Raw genomic sequence first — 20983 nt, forward strand, 5'->3', positions numbered from 1 at the left:
ATATAACAAAGTATTGAGAAACTTTTGTTAATGACCAAATACATATTTTCCACCATAATTTGCAAATAAATTCATTAAAAATCCTACAATGTGATTTTCTGGATTTTTTTTTCCTCATTTTGTCATAGTTTTTTCCTCACTCATCTGTCATAGTTGACGTGTGTCACGCCCTGGCTCTGGGGACTCTGTTATGTTGAGCCAGGGTGTGTAGAGTCTATGTTTTGTGTTTCTATGTTCAGGATCTAGTTCATTGTTTTTCTATGTTGGCCGGGTTGGTTCTCAATCAGAGGCAACGAGAATCAGCTGTTGCTTGTTGTCTCTGATTGGGACCATACTTAAGCAGCCTTGTGTGCATTTGGTATTTCGTGGGATCTTGTTCCGTGTTGGTTTGTTTGTTAACCGAGGACTTCACGTTTCGTTTTGTTATTTTGTTAGTTGTGTAAGTACTCTAATAAAAGATGTACGCATTCCACGCTGCGCCTTGGTCTACTCCTTTTGACGATCGTGACAACGTGTACCTATGATGAAAATTACAGGGCTCTCTCATCTTTTTAAGTGGGAGAACTTGCACAATTGGTGGCTGACTAAATACTTTTTTTCCCCACTGTAGGTTGGATGGGCTGAGGGAAACCGAGGGTTGGAATTTGGAACCGGAGATGAGGGAGTGAAGTTGCTGAGTGAGGTGTAAAATGACGATTAAAAAATTAAGAAAAATAAACACAAATATATATATTTTTTTATGACACCAAAAATGAAGGTTGTTGTTACATCCAATGCCTATTTGCCTGGGGCTGATGCCACGCAATGGTTCGCAAGCACGCACACACATGCACTCGCATTCAAGCTCACTAACACATGTAAATAGTGCCACACATGCAAGCAAACACACACAGTTGGCCTTGCTGTTTAAAAGGTATTGTCTCTGATGTCTTTTGTTTTACATTGTTGTTTTGTTGTTGTTTTCTTTTGTTTTATCTGTTTTTCTCAGTTTTTTTTGTTAAATTATTGTTCGTTGGCACATTGGGTAGGTAGTTGTTTGGTTGGGTTGGGCAGGAATGGTGGCTCGGAGGGTGTGGAGATTGGGGGGGGGTTTGGGAGGGAGGATGGAGGGGAGGTTTTCAGGGGGACTGTGGGCGGGTCTTGGATAGTATGGATTGTATGTTTAAAAAAATTAAAAGAAGAGGGCTATTCTACTGAGCGGTGTGGGCACGAAAACCTACAAGTTGATTGAGGACCAGAGGAAAAGACGTATGAAGAGTTGGTGGGTCTACTGAAAATGCAATTTAACCCAAAACCCAGTGAAATCGTACAAATATGGAATAGGAATAGAAATCAGGAGGAAAGTGTGTCGGAATATGTGGCAGGGCTAAGGAGGCTTGCACAGGACTTCATTTTCGGTAACACCCTCACGATCATGCTAAGAGACAGGTTAGTGTGTGGAATCAATGATGATAGGATGCAGCACAGGTTACTGTCGGAGGACGGGTTAACTTTTGAAACAGCGCTAAAAAGGTAGGCTTGGTGTGGGGTTGGTTAACAAGATGGCGGACACCGGTGCAACACAGCAGCAGCCCGGGAAATGTTTCAGATGTGGCGAGAGCAGCCATTTTGCAAATGAGTGCAGTGTCACAACTGAAGAAACATGGAGCACATAAAGAAGGCCTGCAAAGTAAAACCGATGGAGAAAAAGAGCTCTAATGGAGCTAAAAAGACTGATGGCGTGAAATACAGTGGGGAAAAAAAGTATTTAGTCAGCCACCAATTGCACAAGTTCTCCCACTAAAAAAGATGAGAGAGGCCTGTAATTTTCATCATAGGTACACGTCAACTATGACAGACAAAATGAGAGAAAAAAATCCAGAAAATCACATTGTAGGATTTGTAATTAATTTATTTGCAAATTATGGTGGAAAATAAGTATTTGGTCAATAACAAAAGTTTCTCAATACTTTGTTATATACCCTTTGTTGGCAATGACACAGGTCAAACGTTTTCTGTAAATCTTCACAAGGTTTTCACACACTGTTGCTGGCATTTTGGCCCATTCCTCCATGCAGATCTCCTCTAGAGCAGTGATGTTTTGGGGCTGTCGCTGGGCAACACAGACTTTCAACTCCCTCCAAAGATTTTCTATGGGGTTGAGATCTGGAGACTGGCTAGGCCACTCCAGGACCTTGAAATGCTTCTTACGAAGCCACTCCTTCGTTGCCCGGGCGGTGTGTTTGGGATCATTGTCATACTGAAAGACCCAGCCACGTTTCATCTTCAATGCCCTTGCTGATGGAAGGAGGTTTTCACTCAAAATCTCACGATACATGGCCCCATTCATTCTTTCCTTTACACGGATCAGTTGTCCTGGTCCCTTTGCAGAAAACCAGCCCCAAAGCGTGATGTTTCCACCCCCATGCTTCACAGTAGGTATGGTGTTCTTTGTTGAGTTTTTACCAAAAGTTGAGTTTTTACCAAAAAGTTATATTTTGGTTTCATCTGACCATATGACATTCTCCCAATCCTCTTCTGGATCATCCAAATGCACTCTAGCAAACATCAGACGGGCCTGGACATGTACTGGCTTAAGCAGGGGGACACGTCTGGCACTGCAGGATTTGAGTCCCTGGCGGCGTAGTGTGTTACTGATGGTAGGCTTTGTTACTTTGGTCCCAGCTCTCTGCAGGTCATTCACTAGGTCCCCCCGTGTGGTTCTGGGATTTTTGCTCACCGTTCTTGTGATCATTTTGACCCCACGGGGTGAGATCTTGCGTGGAGCCCCAGATCGAGGGAGATTATCAGTGGTCTTGTATGTCTTCCATTTCCTAATAATTGCTCATACAGTTGATTTCTTCAAACTAAGCTGCTTACCTATTGCAGATTCAGTCTTCCCAGCCTGGTGCAGGTCTACAATTTTGTTTCTGGTGTCCTTTGACAGCTCTTTGGTCTTGGCCATAGTGGAGTTTGGAGTGTGACTGTTTGAGGTTGTGGACAGGTGTCTTTTATACTGATAACAAGTTCAAACAGGTGCCATTAATAGAGGTAACGAGTGGAGGACAGAGGAGCCTCTTAAAGAAGAAGTTACAGGTCTGTGAGAGCCAGAAATCTTGCTTGTTTGTAGGTGACCAAATACTTATTTTCCACCATAATTTGCAAATAAATTCATAAAAAATCCTACAATGTGATTTTCTGGATTTTTTTTCTCAATTTGTCTGTCATAGTTGACGTGTACCTATGATGAAAATTACAGGCCTCTCTCATCTTTTTAAGTGGGAGAACTTGCACAATTGGTGGCTGACTAAATACTTTTTTGCCCCACTGTATATACATACACATACAAATAAACATACATATACATATACATACATATAAATACATATACATACATATATACATATCCTTTAAAAATATATATTTCCCTTTATTACTTTCCAACCCCACCACCCCTCCCCTAATTGGAATAAACTAGTGAACAACAATGCTTAGGCCTCTACTTCCAGCTAATACATACTATATACATTTTATGGACACAGTCAATTTTGCAATGATTCTATTTTGTTTGTTTTTACTCCTGAACTTCCTCTACCCTCAACCTCTCTGATTATTTTCATGATGTTCATCCGGTTTGCTTCTATATGCCATATCTTTCTAACTGTGCTCTTTCACAAAAGATCTCAACCTGTAACCTATATACTTATTATGGACACAGTGTGCTTTACATTAGTTATCTTGTTGTTATTAGTTGCTGTTAGTTGTTATTAGTCCCATCCTTCAGCTCCATTCAACACCTCCCATCTATCTCTTCACACCATCCATATTGGATTTCTATTTGCCATATATTTTTCAACTGTACTGTGATGTTTCACAAAAGTTCTGAACCCTTCTATTGTCATTGTTTCCACAGATTGCAAATTGAAAATAAACATTTTTGCTAAAACTATTATTATATTATTGATCGATTGACTATGACTTTTCAGATCACCCAGTAGTGCTATCTGCAGGGTTAGCTCCAGGTAAATATTGCAATTCTTCAGCCATTCCTGGATCTGTGACCAAAAACAAGCTACAAATGGACAGTACCAAAACAAATGATCTAATGATTCTGTCTCTTCGCAGCAAAATCTGCAGAGCTGGGAAGATTGTATCCCCCATAAAAATATAAATATATTTGTAGCAAGAATTTTGTATAATTTAAACTGAACAATTCTAAATTTTGAATCCGGCGTTGTTTATCATATCAGTTCATAAACACTATGCCATGGAATTGGTACGTCAAAAATCTCTTTCCAACTATTTTGCAATCTATATGGGACGGCTGTCAATCCTTTGGTCCTTAAATGAAACTGGCATACTTTTTTATTTATCACAATTTTCTTGAACCAATTATGGTCTTTAATGCTGGACCAACAGACAAGTTCCTTACTTTTCCCCCCTTCCACTTTCCTCTTCCATTTTTGCGGTAATGCTGCAATTTTTTTGGTTGTAATTTTGGGTTGAGCAGACATTTCCATATGTTTTTGTTAGCTGCATGAGCGACATAACACCAGTCCTACCTATGATATCATTTAAGAAGATTATACCTTTTTAAAACATTTTTATCTATTTTTGCTAACTTTCTATTCAAATGTATTGGAGTGAGATCATTTATTTCATTTGGGATATGTATTCAGAGTATATCCACATCACAATCAGACCATTTTATTGGTAAACTACATGTATTTTATTTTTTGTGATCCAATACGTAACATAGTACATTTATCATAATTTGGTTGTAATCCAGAGAGGTTAGAAAATGTATTTAGATCCTCTATGGAGGGATTCAAGTTGTGGATTTAAAAGAGAACATGAATCATCAGCGTACAATGATACCTTTGTTTTTAAGCCCTGGATTTTTAATCCCTTGATATTATTGTTGGATCTGATTTTAATAGCTAACATTTCGATGGCCATCATAAATAGATATGCCGATAGTGGACAACCTTGTTTTACTCCTCTTGACAGTTTAAAACTTTCTGAGAAATAGCCATTATTGACTATTTTACTCCTAGGGTTACTATGCATGATTTTAACCCATTTTATAAGAGATTCTCCAAAATTGAAATGCTCCAGGCGTTTATATATAAACTCCAGTCGTACTTTATCAAATGCCTTTTCAAAGTCTGCTATGAATAGCAGGCCTGGTTTCCCAGATTTTTCATAGTGTTCTATTGTTTCCAGCACTTGCCTTATATTATCTTCAATGTATCGTCCATTTAAAAAACCTGTCTGATTAGAATGAATAATGTCCGACATTACCTTTTTAATTATATGCGCTATACATTTAGCTAAAATGTTTGCATCACAACACTGAAGTGTAAGAGGCCTCCAATCTTTTTTATGGACTGGATCGTTACATTTCCCACTATCCTGTTTCAGTAATAATGAAATCAGACCTTCTTCTTGAGTGTCTGATAATCTACCATTTACATATGAGTGGTTAAAACATGCTAATAATGGTCCTCTGAGTATATCAAAAAAGGTTTGGTATACCTCGACTGGTATGCCAGCCAACCCTGGAGTTTTCCCGGTCTTAATGTCTTTATATACATCCAGAAGTTCCTCCTATGTAGTTTCACCTTCACTGGAAGGAGTGTTAATCAAACATCAAATAAAATAAAATGTTATTTGTCACAAGCTTCATAAACAACAGCAGTAGACTAACAGTGAAATGCTTACGGCCCTTCCCAACAATGCAACATTTTTTTTTTGAAAGAATAGAAAGATAATAACACGAGGAATAAATACATAATGAGGAACGATAACTTGGCTATATATTTGGGGTACCAGTACTGAGTCGATGTGCAGTTGTAATAGGTAATTGAGGTAGATATGTAGATATACTGTAGGTAGCGGTAAGGTGACTGGGCAATAGGATAGATAATAAGCAGTAGCAGTAGCATACGTGATCGACCGCCTTGATTCGGTCTTATGTAGCAAAATTTAAAATTGTGTTTTTTACATTGGATAAAAGTAGAGACTCAGAGCTAGGTTGGATTACAGAGTTAAGGAAAAATGGGAAAGTAATTCTGCTTTGAATGTTGATAAACTTGTAACCCCACTTTTGAGAAAATGGCCCTTCAATGTTTTGGTACACATCCTGAAGATCTCTTCTTTGTCTACACCCATTCAGCATCGTTCACACACTCTTAAGCCTTAGCCCCACCCATCTCTTTAAGGATTCACATGTGATGCCATGTGGTAAACACACGCTATATCAAATAAAATCTAAGTTTATTTGTCACATGCACAGCATACAAAAGGTGTAAACGGTAAAGTGAAGTGGTTACTTGCATAGTAGCTATATCAAAAACATAAAGTGTCCGGATACAAATATTGTATAAATATTTTATCATTATTAGATGACGCTTACCCGACACAATTGTCTAAATTGATGGGTCATGTGAAGGAAATGCTATAACCACCTCCCAGCCAAATCTAGCTAAGTGGATGGGTCACTATTGTTTTGACATGTACACATGTTCATGAAATAAAATAGATGGCCGTTATCACCCCCAGACACACCTGGCTAATTTGATGGGTCATGTAATAATCTGTCTGAAGTTGAGTCTTTTGTTTAGACATGTAGCTAGCTAGGTAGCTAGCTAGCTAAAAAATGAACCGGCATAGCTTAGTGGTAGCTTAGTGGTTAAGAGCGTTGTACCAGTAACCGAAAGGTCGCTGGTTCTAATCCCCAAGCCGACTAGGTGAAAAATCTGTCGATGTGCCCTTGAGCAAGGCACTTAACCCTAATTGCTCCTCTAAGTCGCTCTGGATAAGAGCGTCTGCTAAATCACCAATTTATTTATTTATAATCCCAACTCATACTACTACCAATACAAAAATTGTCATAACTGTAGTATGAATCTGTAGGTAGCTAAAGCTAACAAACTAGGTTCAACGTTAGCTAGCAAACATTAGGCTATAACTAGCAATGCAAATGGATTTCTGATTCAAATAATTTTACTACACAGATCATACAAGTAACATTAGCTAGCGAGCCAGAAAGCTAAAGTTTGCTAGCTAACTAACAGTACGCTTTAACTTGAAATAAAAACGACTTTCTGACAAATTTAGAAACGTATATCTGAAAATGTAGCTAGACTCTTACCCACATACATGGATTAATGCTTCACGGCAGACTGGAACAATTTAACTCTGTTTTGTTTGTAGCTTAGCTACATCTTGTTTGGCCAGCTTTGTGTCAAGTCACTCCGGTTCATACTGACCGTGGCGTGTGCAGAAAGTAGCACATCACTTTTTCCAACTGATCTGTCGATAGCGCCTGCTAAATTCAGGGCATCAATGTTGTTGAGAAAATTATCAAAACTTTTGTAGTTCATGATGGCTAACATTAAATCTTTCAAAAATGGTGCAGTAGAAAGGACTGTCAACACATACTGAACAGCTCACGTTATAGACAGACGCAACCTACATGGCAGACCAATCCAGACTCATCTCCCGGCATAGCCAGTCCATCCGTTATCTCATCCAATCATGGCTAGCGGGATGGTTCCTGTCTTTTCCGTGGCTAAACCAACTAGGCATGTAATTTAACAATTTTATTATTTTTTATGAATGGCATACAAGTTTGTTATTAAGGCACATGAAAGTTCACATGTTCCAGAAGGCATTTCTGCCGAAAAACACATTTTGATTAAAATAAAAGTTTACGTTCAAATGCCACTCCAGTGAAGTAGTAACGTGAGACATACGCCTAGTTTCCTGAAACAAGTCATATATGTGATGAGTCAAAAGAGTTAGTGCAAAGGGGTCAATGCAGATAGTCCTCGTAGCTATTTGGTTTACTATTAAGCAGTCTTATGGCTTGGGGGTAGAAGCTGTTCAGGGTCCTGTTGGTTCCAGACTTGTGTGGTAGCAGAGAGAACAGTCTATGACTTGGGTGGCTGAAGTCTTAGAACATTTTTAGGGCCTTCCTCTGCATGGAATGACATGGAGCATCTGCAAAAACTGGACAAGGTACTGCTGAGACTGGAGGAGGCTTGCACTTAAAAATAATTATGTGCAGCTTCATGGAAAAGGAAGTGACTTTTCTGGGACACAGGGTAGATGCATCAGTCCTACAGACTGTGCTGGAAAAGGTGAAAGCATTACAGGAGGCAGTGGCAGAACTGAAATCCTATTTGGGACTTTTGAATTACTAGATTGGGTCTGTACCCAAACATCTCCACACTACTTGCACCTCTGCACAAGCTGTTGAGGAAAGAAGAGCCATTGAGTTGGGGCCCCGAGCAGGAAAGGGCCTTCGGAAAGTCAAAAGAGATGTTACTGTCAAGCAGTGTGTTAGTGCATTATGATGAGAACAAGGAACTCATTCTCTCATGTGATGCATAACCCTACGGGGTGGGAGTGGTGCTGTCCTATCGCATACTAGATGGGGCAGAGAGTCCAATCAGGTTTGTATCACGCACACTCCCCCCTGCTGAAAATAACTATTCACAGCTAGACAAAGAGGGTTTTAAGTATCATATTTGGGGTGAAGTTATTTCAAAAGTACATTTGTGGGAGGAAGTTCACAATTTGCACTGATCACAAACCCCTCGTTTCACTGTTTAATGAGATGTAATGAGTGCCACAGAGTAATGTGGTGGGCAGTAACACAATACAGTATGAGTATGTGATTGTCTACAAAGCAGGAAAAGACAACGGCAACGCTGACGCTCTAAGCCACCTCCCTCTCCCCGTGTGTCCAAGCAGTCTCACTCCTGAGGAGTGAGTGTTGTTGCTAGACACGGTGAGCAGTCAACTGATGACCTCAAAGCAAATCCAGATGTGGAAAACAAAAGATCCAGTGCTGTCGAGGGTGCGTGAGTATGCCATGAGGGGATGGCCAGAACACAGTGAAGGGACAGAGTTGGCTCCTTACAGACAGAAACAGCACGAGCTAAGCATCCACGACGGAATTGTGCTGTGGGGAGCTCACGTCATTATTCCAGAGAGAGGGCGCACATCAATGATGGAACAACAGCAACAGCACATCAACACCCCAGAATGACTCAGATGAAAGGACTGGCCAGGAGCTACCTTTGTGGCCTAATATTGACACAGACATTGAAAGGAAGGTAAAATCATGCACCACATGCCAAGAGCACAGGAAAGCACCTGCAAGTGCACCACTTCATCCCTGGGAGTGGCCAGACAAGCCATGGATAAGGCTACACATTGACTATGCAGGTACTTTGGGTAAAATGTTTCTGGTGGTAGTAGACGCACACTTAAAGTGGATTGACGTTTATCCAGTGAACACTGCTACAGCTGCAGTCACCATTGAGTGCCTGAGGAAGAGCTTCAGTACACTAGGTCTTCCTGAAATGTGTGTGTCTGACAATGCAACATGCTTCAAAAGTGACAGTTTCAGAGAATTCATGTCTAGTAATGGATTCACTCACGTGACATCGGCCCCATTCTTTCCATTGTCGAATGGATTAGCCGAGAGGGCGGTGCAAACTTTCAAAGAGCTGATAAAAAAAGAGTTCAGGAGACACACTGGATACCAGACTAAGCAGAGCCTTGTTAAGTTAAAGGGTCACTCCATAGGCCAACTACGGGACTGTCACCAGCAGATGCAGCAGGGTAGGAAGTTGAGATCAACTTTAAATTTGATTCACCCAGCTTTAAAAAGCAAAGTAAAAGCAGGGAGCTCACAAGATACTACAAATGGCATTAAAAGTATAATATATGACATTTAGCAGACGCTTTTCTCCAAAGCGACTTACAGTCATGTGTGCATACATTTTACGTTTGGCATTTTACAGTATTACATTTTACAGTACATTACAGTAGAGCACAGTAGAGTACAGTACTGTCCAGTACAGTAAAGAAAAATATAGTATAGTTCAGTACAGTACAGTCCTGTACTGTACAGTAGAGTAGAATAGAGAGGAATACAGTTTAGAACACATTAGAGTACACCAATGTACTGCACTGTACTGAACTATACTCCATTTTACTGTACTGTACTGTACTGAACTCTACTCTAATGTTCTGTACTGTAGTGCACCATACTGTACTCTTTAAAATAATAGCCAGTGAGTAGAATAACACCCAAATATGCAAAGGAGGATATTCCATATTTCTACCTTTGTGTACCAGAGTTTTGGGAAAACGTGGTCACATAAACTGAGTGAGATTATACCAAAATTATGTTACCAAACTTTGCATCTGCACAGTTCTTCCAGTAAATGTGTGTCTTTGTAAAATGTTTAGTGTAAATTGTTAAAAGTAATCATATTGCTGTATGGTTTGTTGAACTTTGAAATTATAGTTTTTTGTTTGGCATACTGTTTAAGTGAGTCTCAGCACAACTCCATTACTGTAGAATTGCCCATGGGTTGTGGGTTCGATTCCCACGGGGGGCCAGTATGAAAAAAATAAAAAATAATGTATGCACTCACTAATTGTAAGTCGCTCTGGATAAGAGCGTCTGCTAAATGACAAAAATGTAAATGTAAAATGTAACTGTACATCAGATGATACCCTGAAAAATATTATTTTCTCCTTTGCACTTACTCCTATGCCAACACTATAATTCAGAGGGTTTGCACAAGCATGAAAACAGCCATAAATTCACTGCAGTAAATGTTACAACTTGAAATGAGAACAGTAAAACCCCAGTAAGTTGACAGACATTGTACATAATTTAGCAGACGCTCTTACCCAGAGGGACTTACAGTAAGTAGTGAAGGCACACATTTTCATACTGGTCCCCCGTGGGAATCAAACCCACAACCCTTGAGTTGCAAGCACCATGCTCTACCAATTTAGCCACACAGACCAACCAGAAACCCTCAAAATAGCTACAGTGCCTTCAGAAAGAATTCACACCCCTTGACTTTTTCCATCATTTGTTGTGTTACAGACTGAATTTTAAATGGATTAAATTGAGATGTTGTATCATTGGCCTACACGCAATACCCCATGATGTCAAAGTGGAATTATGTTTTTAGAAATGTGTATAAATTAATTAAAAATGAAAAGCCAAAATGTCTTGAGTCAATAAGTATTCAACCCCTTTGTTATGGCAAGCCTAAATAAATTCAGGAGTAAAAGTCACATGATAAGTTGCATGGACGCTGTGTGCAACAGTAGTGTTGAACATGACTTTTGAATGAGTACCTCATCTCTGTACCTCCAGTGCCTCGCAAAGAAGGGCACCTATTGGTAGATAAACAAAATAAACAAACACTGAATATCTCTTTGAGCATGGTGAAGTTCTTAATTACACTTTGGTTGGTGTATCAATACACCCAGTCACTACAAAGATACAGCTGTCCTTCCTAACTCAGTAGCGGGAGAGGTAAGGAAACCGCTCAGGGATTTCACCATGAGGCCAATGATGACTTTAAAACAGTTACAGAGTTTATTGGCTGTGAATTGAGAAAACTGAAGATGGATCAACAACATTGTAGTTACTCCACAATACTAACCTAATTGACAGAGAGAGAAAAGGGAAGCCTTTACAGAATACAAATATTCCAAAACATGCATCCTGTTTGCAACAAGGCACTAAAGTAAAACTGCAAAAAATGTGGCAAAGAAATTAACTTTATGTCCTGAATACAAAGCATTATGTTTGGGGCAAATCCAACACAACACATCACTGAGTACCACTCCTCATATTTTAAAGCATAGTGGTGGCTCCATCATATTATGGGTATGTTTGTCATTGGCAAGGACTAGGGAGTTTTTTTTAGGATAAAAATAAATGGAAAAGAGCTAAGCACAGGCATAATCCTAGAGGAAAACCTGGTTCAGTATGCTTTCCAACAGACAATGGGAGACAATTTCACCTTTCAGCAGGACAATAACCTAAAACACAAGGCCAAAAATACACTGGAATTGCTTACCAAGACGACATTGAATGTTCCTGAGTGGCCTGGTTACAGTTTTGATATAAATCTACCAATGATCAACAACCAATTTCATAGCGCTTGAAGAATTTAAAAAAGAATAATGTGCAGATATTGTGCAATCCAGGAGTGCAAAGCTCTTAGAGACATACCCAGAAAGAACATGTATTGACTCATTCAATGTTGTCTTGGTTATGTAAATGAGATATTTCTGTATTTCATTTTCAATAAATGTGCTAAATATTCTAAAAACATGTTTTCACTTTGAAATTATGGGGTATTGTGTGTAGATGGGTGAGAATGTTTTATTTATTTCATCCATGTCGAATTCAGGCTGTAACTCAACAAAATGTGGAATAAGTCAAGGTGTTTGAATACTTTACAAAGGCACTGTACACTCCAGCGTGAGACATTTGTTGAAAAGATCAGGATGAAGTTAACACTGTCATACTGTATAAAACATCACAGTCGAAATGCTGTTCCTCACCTTGACATGAGAGAAGATAAAGACGTGTGAAGGTGTAAATACAGGCTGCTGTAGTTTTATTTTAAAAACCGCAGCTGAAGCTTCCTCCTATCTGTATCAAGGTGTGAAACATCCTTGCGCTAAATATTGCACAACGGTGTGACATACCTGTAGAGAGAGAGATAGGGAGATGTGTGACTGTGTGTGTGTGTGTGTGTGTGTGTGTGTGTGTGTGTGTGTGTGTGTGTGTGTGTGTGTGTGTGTGTGTGTGTGTGTGTGTGTGTGTGTGTGTGTGTGTGTGTGTGTGATGAATTGGGTGCATCTGAGTCACTTAATGCAGAAAACATTAGAGCCAGAAGTTGTGGGAGTGAGTCTGAGCGAAGAATGGGATTTTGAAAGGCAGTTGTTTATAACAAACAGCTTCATATGAGCTTCATAACCAAGTCAACTATCACAGCCAAATCAACACTCACAGTTAGCTTTCCAGTATCCTCAGTGCCCAGGATTCTATCATAGATAATATTTGGAAGGAAGACGCGAGACTAGCAATCCGGTAGTAGGGGTATTTGGAATTACAAATGCTGCATTGGGCCAATTAATCAATCAAAATTATTTTATAAATCCCTTCTTACATCAGCAGTTGTGGGTCATTTGGAGTGGAAATCTATTTGCTCTTTGTGATGCCTTGTCTAAGAACTCAGGGTCTGTTCTGTGTATGTCTGCTATACTATGTGTCCACTGGGGGGCTTAGTCTAGTCTGGATCAGGGCCACACTGTCATAAGGCATCAGGAGAGAGACAGTAGAAAGGAGACATAAAGAGAAGCACACCACCTTGTGTTGGCTGATTTGACCCCCATATTGTGTTGTTTTGTTATTGTCAGATGTTCTACTGTGCATCCTGTGATTTTGATTTATCTGTTTACACTTCGGCAATTCCATGATAACAGAGTGATGCTGAGACTCAGATTTTTCACTTTAAAATGTATGCCAAACAAAAACCAATTATTGTAAAGTTAAACAAACCATGAAACTATATGCACAAGGACTACTTTGAACAATTTCCACTGAACGTTTTACAAAAGCACATTTACTTGAAGAACCGTGCAGATGCAGAGTTTTGTAACAGACTGACGGCACAAACAGCACAAACCGTCATTCTGTTACCAAACCTTGTATTTGCACTATTCTTCAAGTATTATTATCTGCCTCCCATACTATAGTGGAAAGCTTTACCTTCGGTTTTCAATCATGTGATAAGTGATAAGAGCATATTGAATGCTATTCATAATTTACGCTATCAGTGTGTGCATGTTTGCTTTATGATGATTCTGAAACAACCATCTGTTACATTTTCAGGCCCTTCAGCACTCATACTTTCATACCATCTAAGGGCATCACCAGCCTCTGTACAGGTGTCATTCACATTACAACAGTTTCTATCAACCAAGACAAGATATCAGATCTAGCTGTCTCTAACCGCTGTTCTATGCTATTTAAAGAAGGCATACAGCCTGCTAAGAGACCCACCACCATATCCCCATTGCAGCTTGACTGAGAGGAGGGAAGCTGCATGGAGAGACGGGATGGGAGTGTGCGAGCATGCTCCCAAGGGGAATAGGACAAACAGTGACCTGAGTGAACTCATTCTAAATCTGTCCCTTACCCAAATAGGAAAACAAACAAGCTAGCAGGAACCGGAGACAAGCCTTGCTCGACATGACAGAGAAATAGATAGAGGAGACAGTGAGAGAGAGAGGGGTAGGGAGAGAAAGGGGGAGAGATAGGTAAAAGAGGGAGAGAGCAGTGATGAGAGAGGTGGGGACTGGGAGAGATTGCGAGGGAAGAAAGGGGGAGAGAGAGAAAGAGAAAAAAGAGAATGAGAGAGAGAGAAGGAAGTATTTTAAACATGGCCTTGCTCATTAAGCACAAATACCTTTTCACAGCCCGCTGGGCTTATATGATGAAAATTAATTAAATAGAAACTCTCAAGGAAAGTTTCAGCGATCGCCCCAGACACAAACAGGTCATCCAGCCCCTCATGTAAGAACACACTGGAGGATTGTTGATAACCTCTCTTCTCCAGCTAAAACAGTCCATAACATATCATTATTGAGTGGGGGACTATATACTGAATATACTGTGTAACATAAAGTTAATGCACTGTCGTTGTCCTGCTTTTCTTTGTAAGTGCATACAGCACAATACAGGACAGTATTTGATAAAGATTTACTTTGACTACATATCCATAACGCATTTATTACACACCTATAAGCATTTCATGAACATGTTATAACAGGTCCCAACCTAATTATTAAAGGTTAATTAAATATATCCCTAGCATATCTATAGCGCATTCATGTCATGCTATGCAAGAGCTCATATTTAGGTACCTTAATAGATGTATCATTACAATGACAGTGTAGCGTCGTCATTATGGCTGTTTTTAAAAGTTTGCTTCTGCCATACCAGTGTTAGTGAATATGTCAAATGGCCAAACCATGTTTTGAAAATAATGCTTATATATAGCCTGTATCAGCCCCATTTCCTCCAACAGCCAGTAGAGGTCCGTGACTTACCTTCTTACTGAGGTCAATGGTCCATCAAGATCCCCACAGGGTTGAATCCTCGTGGCAAATTTTACAGATAAAACCATGTAGTTGAGGGTCATATCATAACTCTTTAGTAATTCATTAACAGCCCTCCTCCACATCACAATTAAGTTGGTCATACTGGTCTATGACACACACATGAATGGTCTATGTATGCAGTCAAAGTAAAGTCTAACCTATTTTCCCATTCATAAAGCATTTATTGCTAAGCACTTCATGGTTATTAACTGTTCAGTTTGCCAGTCTGATCGATAACACCAACATTAAAGGTCTATTCATGAATTCTATGCAGTGAAGTCATTTCTATTTCCCCATTCATAAAGCATTTATAAACATGCCTCACTTATCAAAAAGAATACGGACACAACACAGAATGTTAAAGTAAATATGAACATTTTATTTAGCTATATTTTCCAGATATAGCTAACCCAGAAAACAATTGCTGAGGACATCGCCGAAGAATCCTACTATTGACATTTTTGACTTTTCTTTAATAGATTTAACAAAGATTAACATTCAAAGCATTCAAATTAAATTCCGCATTTCAGACTCATAGCAATAACTATTTTTATTGAGTAAAACATAATAAAACTGATTGGTAAAGCCGGCTGGTATTTCTCCCTTATTCACTAGCTAATGTATCTAGCAGCTAGCTAAGCACCTGGCACAATGTCAACACGTTTTCAAAATCAGTCAATAAACATTACAAAATTGTCATACAACTCATGAAACATTTAGTTAACAATGTTATCTAGTTATTTCACTATTTACATTGTACTTTTGCACATAACAAACATTTTAAAACATGACACGCTAAGAGACAGAAACCAGTTGCTTTCATTTTGACTGCAGAGGAGAGGTGAGAGGTCAATGTGACATCACTTCCAGGTGACAGCCCATCATTCTTCTGGCTTCTTATTAGCAATTTTTGTTATTTTAAATGTGCAGATGTACAATGTCAGTCATGAAATAGTGAACAAAAAGGTTAACTAAATGTTTAATCCGTTTTATTTAACAATTGTTGTAGAATCAAGGTCACCAGGAAGTGACATTTCAATGACCTCTCACAGTCTCCTCCTGTGCAGTTAAAATGGAAAGAACATCATTATGCTTCTGTCTCTTACATTTTTCCACTTGTTAAAGGTTTGTAATGTGCAAAAGTACAACATAGGTCTTAAAATAGTGAGATAGCTACCATTGCTAACTAAATGTTGCATTCGTTTTATTAAGATATAATTAATAGTTGCCCCTATTATTATGTAACTTACACAGTAATAACTATGTTAACAACATAGGAGTTACATAGGTTTTACTATGTAATCACATGGTAATAGGGTTGCTGCGCTATCAGTTATTACACAATTCGAACAAGGAATGTGAAATTACACATTCACTTGCTGAATGTTATTCCACATGTGTAACTACTGATATTATTACACATTCTCTTGTTCCACTATGTAACTAATGTTTTGTAATTACACATTTGAAAGTCACCTGTTAATTACCATGTTAATAACTCAAAACACAATATGACCTTGGTAACTAAAAGGTGCCACAACCATTGAATCCATTGAATCAGACAACAACCTCTCCCTCAACGTCAGCAAAACAAAGGAGCTGATTGTGGACTACAGGAAACAGAGGGCAGAGCACCGTTGAGCCCTTTACACTCGTACCTGTATACGGGTTGAAAATGGCAGATTTGGACACTGATAAGTGCCTAAATTGAAACGCAGTGGCTGTACAGTCAAATGCTATACATGACGTCAGAGCTCAGGGTCTTCGCTTCACAGCTCTGTATAGGTTTTGACTGACAGCAGTTCTGAACTTGAACACTGCGCACAACAAGATAGTTGGACTTTTGCAAATGTTTTGTTGTCTGAGTGAGGAAAATGTTGTAAATTACGAGGACCCTATGTATTTCGAAAGATGAGATGTTGAGGATTATAATAAACACCACTTTGATGTCATACAAGCAAGCCAAACATCCGTCCAAATGTGCACTTCACATTTTCATATCATCAAACTCATGTAATATACAGTGTCAACATTTATGATCACAATGTTTGATGTACAGTTACAAGATGACATGACGTTACACCCTGGGTTTTCCTGAACAGTATGTTGTACTGTGAAGAAAATTAGCTTCGTACCACACATCTAAATCAAATCAAATTATATTTGTCACATGCGCTGAATACAACAGGTGTAGACCTTACCGTGAAATGCTTACTTACAAGCCCTTAACCAACAATGCAGTTCAAGAAAGAGTTAAGAAAATATTTACTAAATGAACTAAGGTAAAAAAGAATAAAAAGTAACACAATGAAATAACAATAATGCCGCTATATATAGGGGGTACTGGTACCGAGTCAATGTGCGGGGGTACAGGTTTAGTCGAGGTAATTTGTACATGTAGGTAGGGGTAAAGTGACTATGCACAGATAATAAACAGCGAGTAGCAGCAGTGTAAAAACAAATGGAGGGGGTGGGTGTCAATGTAAATAGTACGGGTAGCCATTTGATTAATTGTTCAGCAGTCTTATGGCTTGGGGATAGAAGCTATTAAGGAGCCTTTTGGTCCTAGGCGCTCCGGTACCCCTTGCCGTACGGTAGCAGAGAGAACAGTCTATGACTTGGGTGACTGGAGTCTTTGACCATTTTTTGGGCCTTCCTCTGACACCGCCTACTATATAGCAGATGGCAGGAAGCTTGGCCGCAGTGATGAATTGGGCCGTACGCACTACCCTCTGTAGCGCCTTACGGTCGGATGCCTAGCAGTTGCCATACCAGGCGGTGATGCAACCGGTCAGGATGCTCTCGATGGTGCAGCTGTAGAACTTTCTGAGGATCTGGGGACCCATGCCAAATATTTTCAGTCTCCTGAGGGGGAAAAGGTGTTGTCGTGCCCTCTTCACGACTGGCTTGGTGTGTTTGGGCCATAATAGTTTGTTGGTGATGTGAACACCACTACAGCCCCGTCGATGTTAATGGGGGCCTGTTCGGCCCGCCTTTTCCCGTAATCCACGTTCAGCTCCTTTGTCTTGCTCACATTGACGGAGAGGTTGTTGTCCTGGCACCACACTGCCAGGTCTCTGACCTCCTCCCTATAGGCTGTCTCATCGGCTCATGCACTCATGACTCCATTTTATGCGAACCAAAATTACGATCTAATTCTCTAAATTGCCTTGTGAAAACCTAACACTGTAAGATCGTATTTTATAATTTAGCTAGTCATGTTGGCAATAGAACAAGCTTTCAAATTATGCCCAACTAACACAGTTTGCGATTTATAATGGGCCGTTTTTGGATTGCATAAACAACAACACTAATTGTGTAAAGGCTGAATGCAGGGCTGTGTTCCAAACAAAACAACCGCAAGTGTGCTTGCTCTAGTTCCTCAACGGAACAGGTAGATAACCTTATAGTTGAAGACTCTTCTTTGAGTCATAAAAATGCATTGAAATTACTTAGGAAATGTGCACGATTTGGAGAGGTGTGTGGCCACTTGGAGACACCAGTTAGACCTCTCACTCACCTTAGTCTAATCATTTTACCATGATCTCCAAACTGTTCCATTTTAATTGCTACCATGGTTATGCATATGCTTTCCATATTTCTTCTGTAAGAAATATTTCAATTTAGCCCTATCCATATAGGCCAATTCCCACGAGTGTAAGGGGTTAATTTATTTATTCACTGCCTTCAACTGCATGATACCAATGGTGCCTTGAATTAAATAGAATGTCAGTGTGTCTCTCGGAGGGCTAAAGGAAGCAATTGGACACTTATGCAGGATTATTTGCAGGGGTTGGGGTCTTGAGAAGTGGTGAAGGTTAGCTGAATTTGATTCATAACAATAATAAACAGTTATGATGCGTGTGTGGGACCTATTTTAAATAGGTGGGAGTCTTAATACGAGCAGATATTACAAACATGTTCAATTAAGTAAACCTTGCACATCTCACTCCTAACAGCCTACTCCCTGAACCAAGGTCTTCCAAAGCATCAATCCAAACTCTCACAGACCCAACAGACTGACTTCAAATTGGAGAATGTTTTTGAAGTGAAATCCGAGAAAGCCGTGCTCAATGTAAAAAACATTGCACAATCTGCCACTTTTTTTTATTACAACACCTCCCTTTTTATTTTTTTCCGTTTTAATTCTCACTCTCCCAATAGCACTCCTTTTTTTTGTTCTCTCTCCACCATTACTTCTATCTTAACATTACTTCTATTACTTCTAGCTATTTTAACAGTATGAAGCCCAGAGGCTGGTACCTCTCCAAGGTCAAGGATTGGTACATCTGGAGGAGGTGATTAAAACAGTGTTATCATAGAAATATGAGGTCTCTGGGATCAGCGCTAGGTGGTAATGAGCAGGTGCTGGTTTCATGTCTATTTTACACTTCCAACTCAGTACTTTGTGTCCCTCACAATGTTGTTTGATTGAGTGGCTCTGGCAACAATAGAAGTGGGAGTAGAGAGTGGACAGCATACAGTGGTGTGTGATGTGTGTGACGCTCCTTGCGGTATCTGCAAAGAAATGAGAGGGTCGACCTTCTGAAGTGTGTGTGTGTGTGCATGTTACACTATAGGCTTACAGGATATTTACGACCTACAACTAACTATCTTAAAGGCCCAATGCTGCCATTTTTATATCAAAATCAAATCATTTCTAGGTAACAACTAGGTACCTTACTGTAATCTTTTTCCATTATAATGGACACAAATATATTTTTTGCAAACACCTATTTCTCAATCAAGAATTTATCTAGGACTGTCTGGGAGTGGTCTGAGTGGGGAGGGGAAAAGGGAAAACTAGCTGTTATTGGCAGAGAGGTTTGGAACTCTTTGTTATTGCTCTATAAACTAATTCACCGCCTGGTGATGTCACTAGGCAAGCCGAAACACCACCCATGCAAAACCTGCTGATTAGAAGGTCCTGTGCACAGTCGTGGTCAAACGTTTTGAGAATGACAAAAGTATTGTTCGCTGCTTCAGTGTTATGAGATTGTTTTGTCAGATGTTACTATGGTATACTGAAGTATAATTACAAACATTCCATAAGTGTCAAAGGCTTTTATTGACAATTACGTTAAGTTTATGCAAAGAGTCAATATTTGCAGTGTTGACCCTTCTTTTTCAAGACGTCTACAATCAGCCCTGGCATGCTGTCAATTAACTTCTAGGCCACATCCTGACTGATGCTAGCCCATTCTTGCAAAATCCTGCTCTCTGAGGATGTGTTGGTACCATTCTTTATTCATGGCTGTGTTCTTAGGCAAAATTGTGAGTGAGCCCACTCCCTTGGCTGAGAAGCAACCCCACACATGAATGGTCTCAGGATGCTTTACTGTTGGCATGACACAGGACTGATGGTAGCGCTCACCTTGTCTTCTCCGGACAAGGTGTTTTCCGGATGCCCCAAACAATCGGAAAGGGGATTCATCAGAGAAAATGACTTTACCCCAGTCCTCAGCAGTCCAATCCCTGTACCTTTTGCAGAATAACATCTGTCCCTGATGTTTTTCCTGGAGAGAAGTGGCTTCTTTGCTGCCCTTCTTGACACCAGGCCATCCTCCAAAAGTATTCGCCTCACTTTGTGTGCAGATGCACTCGCACCTGCCTGCTGCCATTCCTGAGCAAGCTCTGCACTGGTGGTGCCCCGATCCTGCAGCTGAATCAACTTTAGGAGACGGTCCTGGCACTTTTAATTGAAGAGGGAAGTCCATAGGAACAGACGAAGGATATCAAGGATCTGGAAATATTATCTATGGAGGAATGGTCTAAGATATCTCCCAACGTGTTCTCCAATCTCATAAAACATTTGAGAAAAAGGGACAATGTCGTTATTCTCACAAGGGCAGGGTGCTAGAGTACTTTCTATTACTTGTTAAATAAAATCTCTTTCTCTGAGCATAATTTCCCCCCCCTTACAATATAGCTCTGTATTTGTATTATTTATTTTATAGTCTTTTTTTGCAAATTTTAATCAAGGGTGCCAATAATT

This window comes from Coregonus clupeaformis, chromosome 39, assembly GCF_020615455.1.
Source record: "Coregonus clupeaformis isolate EN_2021a chromosome 39, ASM2061545v1, whole genome shotgun sequence".
NCBI lineage: Eukaryota > Metazoa > Chordata > Actinopteri > Salmoniformes > Salmonidae > Coregonus > Coregonus clupeaformis.